Source organism: Scyliorhinus torazame, chromosome 19, assembly GCF_047496885.1.
Source record: "Scyliorhinus torazame isolate Kashiwa2021f chromosome 19, sScyTor2.1, whole genome shotgun sequence".
NCBI classification, from domain to species: Eukaryota; Metazoa; Chordata; class Chondrichthyes; order Carcharhiniformes; family Scyliorhinidae; genus Scyliorhinus; species Scyliorhinus torazame.
In genome coordinates this window covers 35,143,319-35,151,216 of record NC_092725.1, presented here as the reverse complement: position 1 = coordinate 35,151,216, position 7,898 = coordinate 35,143,319, and the positions used below count along the sequence as shown (strand labels likewise).

General features: G+C 46.4%; 1 long non-coding RNA gene across 1 annotated transcript; it reads right to left on the bottom strand.

The window, feature by feature from the left end:
• Positions 1–2,456: 2,456 nt before the first annotated feature.
• LOC140396079 (uncharacterized) lies at positions 2,457–5,047 on the bottom strand. The gene is made up of 2 exons (XR_011936441.1): positions 4,872–5,047; positions 2,457–2,722 (listed from the first exon to the last, which is right to left on the bottom strand). It is a non-coding gene; the product is annotated as an uncharacterized lncRNA (long non-coding RNA).
• Positions 5,048–7,898: the final 2,851 nt, after the last annotated feature.

The following is a 7,898-nucleotide window of genomic DNA, read 5'->3' as shown; positions in this document are numbered from 1 at the left end:
AACCGCCCCCCTTCCTGCCACCGCCGCACCCCGCGACCGCCCCCTTCCCAGGAGGATCGGTCCCCCTCCCCTTTGCACCGACAGCTGAAACCGTACGGCTCCTGGAGGCGACAACACTGGTACAAGCACCACCACCACCGCCGGGGCTGAGGCGATCGACACGGACAACCAGACCGCCCGACCGACTCGTGGCGTTGATGTAAAACAAAGATGGACTGTTCAAAGAACATTTTGCTTTTCTTTCCTATACCCTCTGTAAATAGTTGCAACAGGACAAAATTGTCCAATACTGTATTGCCATGTGGATGTTCTATCCTCCCAGGACCAGCCCTGTAAACCCTTACCACCATGCGAAGCATCACCCCGCCGGGTTCATTTTTGACAAGGGGTGAATGTGGTAGTATGTATTGGGGGTCATGTGGGACTGGAAGCCCTAATGTCATTGGCTGACAGATCCCGGGTCCTGGTTGGCCGTTGACCTCAAGCTCCGCCCTGAAGGCGGAGTATAAGAAGCCGGAGTCTTCCCCCGCATGCCAGTTTACTATCGAGCTGCGGGGGAACAGACACGCTTAATAAAGCCTCATCGACTTCACTCTATTCGTCTCATGGAGTCTTTGTGCGCTACAACATACACTACCCAGCGTCAGACAGACGTTTGCCTTTACTTGGAGCCTGGTAACGCATGTACATGTTTCTCGGGGCACTGTCCCAGACCCAACCATTTACAGCTGCTTCCTCAGTAATATTCCCTCCATCAGAAAGTCAACAATGTTAATTTATGAAAGCACAGTGTTCATTCCAATTCGGAATAGCTCCACATTGAAGTGGGCTGTGCTTTCTACAAATCTTCTACAACATCCTGGCTTCGGCTGACACGACAAAACGTTTCATTTGGGCTACACAAGTGTAGGCAATGGCCATCTGCGAAATCATCTACAGATATTCCCTCGAATGTCTTGTCTCACCGTTGACACGAAACGTAACTAAAGAAATTAGGTGATTGCTTTTGAATTGTGCGCTACCTCCTGACTATCCAAAGCCTGTGCATCATGCATTAAATAGACTTTGCCAGTGTAATGGAATCCTCTCCACTTGCCTGGATGAATGCAGCTCAAAAATGCTCACGAAGGCGGCCATCACCCCAGGAAGCTTCGGAGGCAAACCATCCATCAGCTAGAGTATGTAATCGCCCTGCCACTGGCAGACAATGAGTTAAATATATAACATCTACAGGATACATTTTACCAAGTCGGTATGGCTCATTTGAAAGCAACTTGCCAAATAGCGGCCTTTGCTGCCTATAATGACCAGGTTAGCAGGTGCATGGCGACACCACTATCTGCAGGTTCTGCTTCAATCTAGAGACCATCATGTGTTTGGAACTATTGAGGGGAAGAGGTCCTTCAAACCTAAAATGAGATGAGCAGAAATTGGAAGCTAACTTTTTCATTTGAAAAAAAATTAGTTGAGAGGAGAAAGGGAAGGGTATTGAGGAAATCTACTCAGATTGGTGGAGAGGTTGGCATAGGGGGCGTCAGTAACAGTGGTTTATGCAAAACCTGATACAGGCCTTTTGCACGATTAGGTGGGCGGCATATTTATTGTTTCAAGGAAAAAGACTGATTTTAAGATGTACTCAACGTTTTTTAAAATTAATTTACGGAGTGTGGGCGTCGCTGAATAGGCCACATTTATTGCCCATCCCGAGTTACCCTTCAGAAGATGGTGGCGATAACTTGAAGTAGCCGAGATATAACTGTGTGAACTCTTCCCAAGCCCAGTCTCTCGCCGAGATCCCTGATGTTTTCTCCTCCTTCATGTTTCGTGAAATTCCTCTTGTGAGAAATGAACATTTTGTGTTGTTTTTACATGTATAAACTCTGGTTCACAATTAAGATGTCAACAATGAGGCCTGATGGGAAAATTAACATGTCAAGTTCTGAGTAAGCTATAGTGAGCGAGTTGTTGTAACTATGTACAAGGCTGACCTTCGGGGAAGAACGGGATGTACAATAACAGAAATTGCTAAGCAAGGGGGAAGATAGCAGGTGCAAGCAGGGGGCCTCATTCTTATCTTTAACTGACGGTCCAAGGATATACCAGGAGCTGACAGAAACCACTATGCAAGGGGGAGGCCAAATAAGGGATCACTGTTAAGGGAACTGCCCTTTCTATAGTTTGTGGGATGTATTTCTCACGGATTGTTTCTCACGGATTGTATTTTCATGGATTGTATATAACAAAGTGATGATGTGTGAATTCTTTGTGTCTGCTGTTGCTTACTGGAGGCACCCGCTCTTGCAAGATCGATAATAAATACTTCTTCAGAATTTGACTAAGTGTAAATTATTAAAAGGTGAGCGGTATTTCTCACACTCTATATTATTTAACCCTAATTCCACATCAAGAACTTTATCCTCAGGCACCCTGATACTAAAGGGAAATAAGGGATGGGCTGTGATCAAAGATGTAATTTTATTTCTGAGTACAGCAAATTATGCAGACAGCAGAGACATGGTGCCAGCTGTTTTTGTTTCCCCCAGGTTAAAGTTATCCATTCATTCCTGATTTTGAGAGCGTTGGCTATTGAAGTTCAGTCACTGCAGCGTTCACAGGATTGAAATGCAGCACGATCCCAATAGTTCACATGCTCCGAAGTCCACGTTTTGTACGTAACATCTGCCATCCCTGCATATACCCTTTCCGATCTGGCTGCAGATATCTGGAATTATAGATGGCAAAATAATTAATTAATATCCTTGTAGCTATTAGGACAGAAATGAGTGTTTAAACTGTGGGGTTGTCGGTGATATTCGAACTAAAGATGAAACACATATATTCAACTCTCTGAATAAAACTGCACATCTCTCTCCCTCTCCGTAAAGTACAGCCCAGGTGGATTTTAGCAGCGTGGATCAAATAATAACCGCGCTTTCTGAGATCTGGAACAGAGCAATGTCAAGTTCGAACTATTATGTCGAACGATTTCTGTAGAATCTTGCCGCTCACCAAGCAGAATGGATCTTTAACATCGGGGTGTGGACGTCCAGCTCTGTATTATAGGGAACCCTGCAAGTCGCAAAGTGCCATGAACAGCGAATGGAATTTCACAGGATGGAAAGTGTCCGGCCATGTTGCCTGAGAAAGTAACGCAAAACGTTTTCACTCAGTTCCTATTTTTATCGGACAGATACCCATTTAATGTAATTTGTTTCCTTGAACCGCAGGTCGCATAACCCCCCACCTTTATGGAATCTGCCAGGTTAATCGGATCGAGCAAACATGTGTATTTGTTTCTCTGTCAGTGAAATGCCATGTTATTCCATTTTTACAGGAGAGACTCCAAATATCGGCCCTTGAGATTGAACGGCATTAATGCCGCTGAATCCACCAGTTTAGCTACATGAGATTATCCCGGGAGGTGAAATATGTTTGGACTAGCCGGGTTAATCATGTGAACACAAGAGGAGATCAGGGGCGAAATTCTCCCCCAACGGCGGGATGCCCGCCGACTGGCGCCAAAGCCGGCGCAAATCAGACGGGCATCGCGCCGGCAAAAAGGTGCGGAAGTCTCCGCATCTTTGGCGGCCTAGCCCCAACATTGAGGGGCTAGGCCGACGCCGGAGGGATTTCCGCCCCGCCAGCTGGCGGAAATGGCGTTTGTTGCCCCGCCAGCTGGCGCGGAAATGCGGCGCATGCGCGGGAGTGTCAGTGGCCGCTGACAGTTTCCCGCGCATGCGCAGTGGGGAGAGTCACTTCCGCCTCCGCCATGGTGGAGACCGTGGCGGAGGTGAAGGGAAAGAGTGCCCCCATGGCACAGGCCCGCCCGCGGATCGGTGGGCCCCGATCGCGAGCCAGGCCACCGTGGGGGCACCCCCCGGGGTCAGATCGCCCCGCGGCCCCCCCCCCCCAGGACCCCGGAGCCCGCCCACGCCGCCTGGTCCCGCCGGTAAATACCAGGTTTGATTTACGCCGCGGGACAGGCAATTCCTGGGCGGGACTTCGGCCCATCCGGGCCGGAGAATCCAGCGGGGGGTCCCGCCAACCGGCGCGGCCGGATTCCCGCCCCCGCCCAATCTCCGGGAGCGGAGACTTCAGTGGGGGCGGGGGCGGGATTCACGGCGGCCAACGGCCATTCTCCAACCCGGCGGGGGGTCGGAGAATGACGCCCCAGAGGTTTCTCATTTGACGGCGGGTAACTCACCTGCTTATTCCTCAAAGCAGTACGTACTTATCAAAGAAAAATTTAGCTGATGATCAAATATTGTCCCATGACCTGGGTGAGTGACCCTCACAAAATTAAAGAGGCTCCACATGAGAAACCGTCTGGTTTGATGAGCACTGCAGCCGCAACACATAATATCCACTTCCTTTACGCCACGCCGCACCCCTCACCCCCCCCCCCTCCGCGACGCCCACTATCAAGCCCGCCGCATGGCGGCAGCAGTGCGTGGGCCCCTCCAAGATTCCCTGAAGAAACTCATCAAATCTCCTTCCACAGCAACTTTCCAAAGCGCCACCTCCACCAGATAGATGGACAATGACAGCCTCTGTATGGGAACATGCACACATACATGTCGCCTCACCATGACGCCCATCAGCCCGATTGGAATTAAAACCTTCACTGATTTCTGTGCCTAATAAAGGCCCAATAACAGCACGGTATGGGGTATTCGTACTGGAGGGAAAGCACTGCCCTCCACTGCATCTCGGGATTTAGAGCTCAAGAAGGGTTAATCCCCTTGCCAGAAACGTCCAATTCCTGTGCAGTAATATAATTAATAAGTAATAAAAGTGAGACAAATAAAGGAAAACATTTGGTTTACACCCTGCTGAACAATAGCTGCTGGAAGATGAGGAAATTCATCAACCTTCGGGTCCTCTTTTGGCGAAAATGTCATCAGAAGTGATGAACTGAGTCATCAGCAGGAAACATAGCAGGGAAAGCACCGCTCTTCCCATCTTCCTCAGAATTCCTCGGGATCTAGATCAGAAAGCTGGCGTGGAAGTGTTCTGAAAGCTTACTCGGAAGATTTGCTGCATTTATAACCACATAATCTGGGTGTGACTGGATTGTGCCAATGTAATCGGGGGGTGTCCATTCTGCCTGTGAGACGTCCCATTAATACTTTTCCTAAAGTGGCGATGTCCTATGCTGATCACAAGTTTGCCTTTGAATGTCAGTCCAGATCTTCCCATTCGATTGAACCCATAAGGTGTTACACATAGAACATTTACATCATTTACATATAATTTAATTTAACAGAGTGAAACATGATAGGGCTGGTTTAGCACAGGGAGTTAAATTCCATGGGTGTCAAACTATTCAGAAGGACAGAGTGGATGGTAAGGGAGGTGGTGTAGCTCTGTTATTTAAGGATAACATCCAGGCAATAGTAAGGGATGACATCGGTGCTATGGATGAGAAGATTGAATCCATTTGGGAGGAAATCAGGAATAGTAAGGCGAAAAAGTCACTGATCGGAGAACTCTAAGAGCACCAGGTAGTAACATTATGGTGGGGCAGGCAATAAACAAAGAAATAACTGATGCATGTCGAAATGGTACAGCAGTTATCATGGGGGATTTTAATTGACATGTCGATTGGTTTAACCAGTTCGGTCAAGGCAGCCTTGAGAAGGAGTTTATAGAATGTATCCGCGATAGTGTGCTCGAACAGTATGTAATGGAACCTACAAGCGGTCCTAGATCTGGTCCTATGTAATGAGACAGGATTGATTCATGATCTCATAGTTAGGGATCCTCTCGGAAGGAACAATCACAATATGGTGGAATTTAAAATACAGATGGAGGGTGAGAAGGTAAAATCAAACACGAGTGTTTTGTGCTTAAACAAAGGAGATTATAATGGGATGAGAGAAGAGCTAGCTAACGTAGTCTGGGAGCAAAGACTTTATGGTGAAACAGTTGAGGAACAGTGGAGAACCTTCCAAACAATTTTTTATACGAACAAAAAGGAAGGACGGTAGAAAGAGGGAAAATCGACCGTGGATATCTAAGGAAATAAGGGAGAGTATCAAATTGAAGGAAAAAGCTTACAAAGTGGCAAAATTAGTGGGAGACGAGAGGACTGTGAAATCTGTAGTGGGCAACAGAAAGCTACTAAAAAAGCTATAAAGAAGAGTAAGATAGATTATGAGAGTAAACTTGCTCAGAATATAAAAACAGATATTAAAATTTCTACAAATATATAAAACAAAAAAGAGTGACTAAGGTAAATATTGGTCCTTTAGAGGATGAGAAGGGAGATTTAATAATGGGAGATGATGAAATGGCTGAGGAACTGAACAGGTTTTTTGGGTCGGTCTTCATAGTGGAAGACACAAATAACATGATAGTGACTGATAGAAATGAGGCTTTGGCAGGCGAGGACCTTGAGAGGATTATTATCATTAAGGAGGTAGTGATGGGCAAGCTAATGGGGCTAACGGTAGACAATTCTCCTGGCCCTGATGGAATTCATCCCAGAGTGCTGAAAGAGATGGCTAGGGAAATTGAAAATGCAATAGTGATAATTCACCAAAATTCACTTGACTCTCGGGTGGTCCCGGCGGATTGGAAATTACAAACGTGACACCACTGTTTAAAAAAGGAGGTAGGCAGAAAGCGGGTAATTATAGGCCAGTGAGCTTAACTTCAGTAGTAGGGAAGATGCTGGAATCTATCATCAAGGAAGAAATAGCGAGGCATCTGGGTGGAAATTGTCCCTTGGGCAAACGCAGCATGGGTTCATAAAGGGCAGGTCGTGCCTAACTAATTTAGTGGAATTTTTTGAAGACGGCAGTGCGGCAGATAACGGGGAGCCAAGGATGTGGTATATCTGGATTTCCAGAACGTCTTTGACAAGGTGCCACACAAAAGGTTGCTGCATAAGATAAAGATCCATGGCATTAAGCGGAAAGTAGTAGCATGGATAGAGGATTGGTTAATTAATAGAAAGCAAAGAGTGGGGATTAATGGGTGTTTCTCTGGTTGGCAATCAGTAGCCAGTGGTGTCCCTCAGGAATCAGTGTTGGGCCCACAATTGTTCATAATTCACATAGATGATTTGGAGTTGGGGACCAAGGGCAATGTGTCCAAGCTTGCAGACGACACTAAGATGAGTGGTAAAGCAAAAAGTGCAGAGGATACTGGAAGTTTGCAGAGGGATTTGGATAGGCTAAGTGAATGGGCTAAAGTCTGGCAGGTGGAATACAATGTTGACAAATGTGAGGTTATCCATTTTTGTAGGAATAACAGCAAAAGGGATTATTATTTAAATGATAAAATATTAAAATATTCTGCTGTGCAGAGAGAGCTGGGTGTGCTAGTGCATGAATCGCAAAAAGTTGGTTTACATGTGCAGCAGGTGATTAAGAAGGTGAATGGAATTTTGTCCTTCATTGCTAGAGAGATGGAGTTGAAGTCTAGGGAGGTTATGCTACAATTGTATAAGGTGTTACTGCGGCCACACCTGGAGTATTGTGTTCAGTTTTGGTCTCCTTACTTGAGAAAGGATGTACTGGCACTGGCGGGTGTGCAGAGGAGATTCACTAGGTTAATCCCAGAGCTGAAGGGGTTGGATTACGAGGAGAGGTGGAGTAGACTGGAACTTTACTCGTTGGAATTTAGATGGATGAGGGGGGATCTTATAGAAACATATAAAAATATGGATGGAATAGATAGGATAGATGCGGACAGGTTGTTTCCACTGTCGGGTGAAAGCAGAACTAGGGGGCATAGCCTCAAAATAAGGGAAAGTAGATTATAGGACTGAGTTTAGGAGGAACTTCTTCACCCAAAGGGTTGTGAACCTATGGAATTCCCTGCCCAGTGAAGCAGTAAAGGCTCCTTCATTAATGTTTTAAGATAAAGACAGATAGTTTTTTTGAAGAATA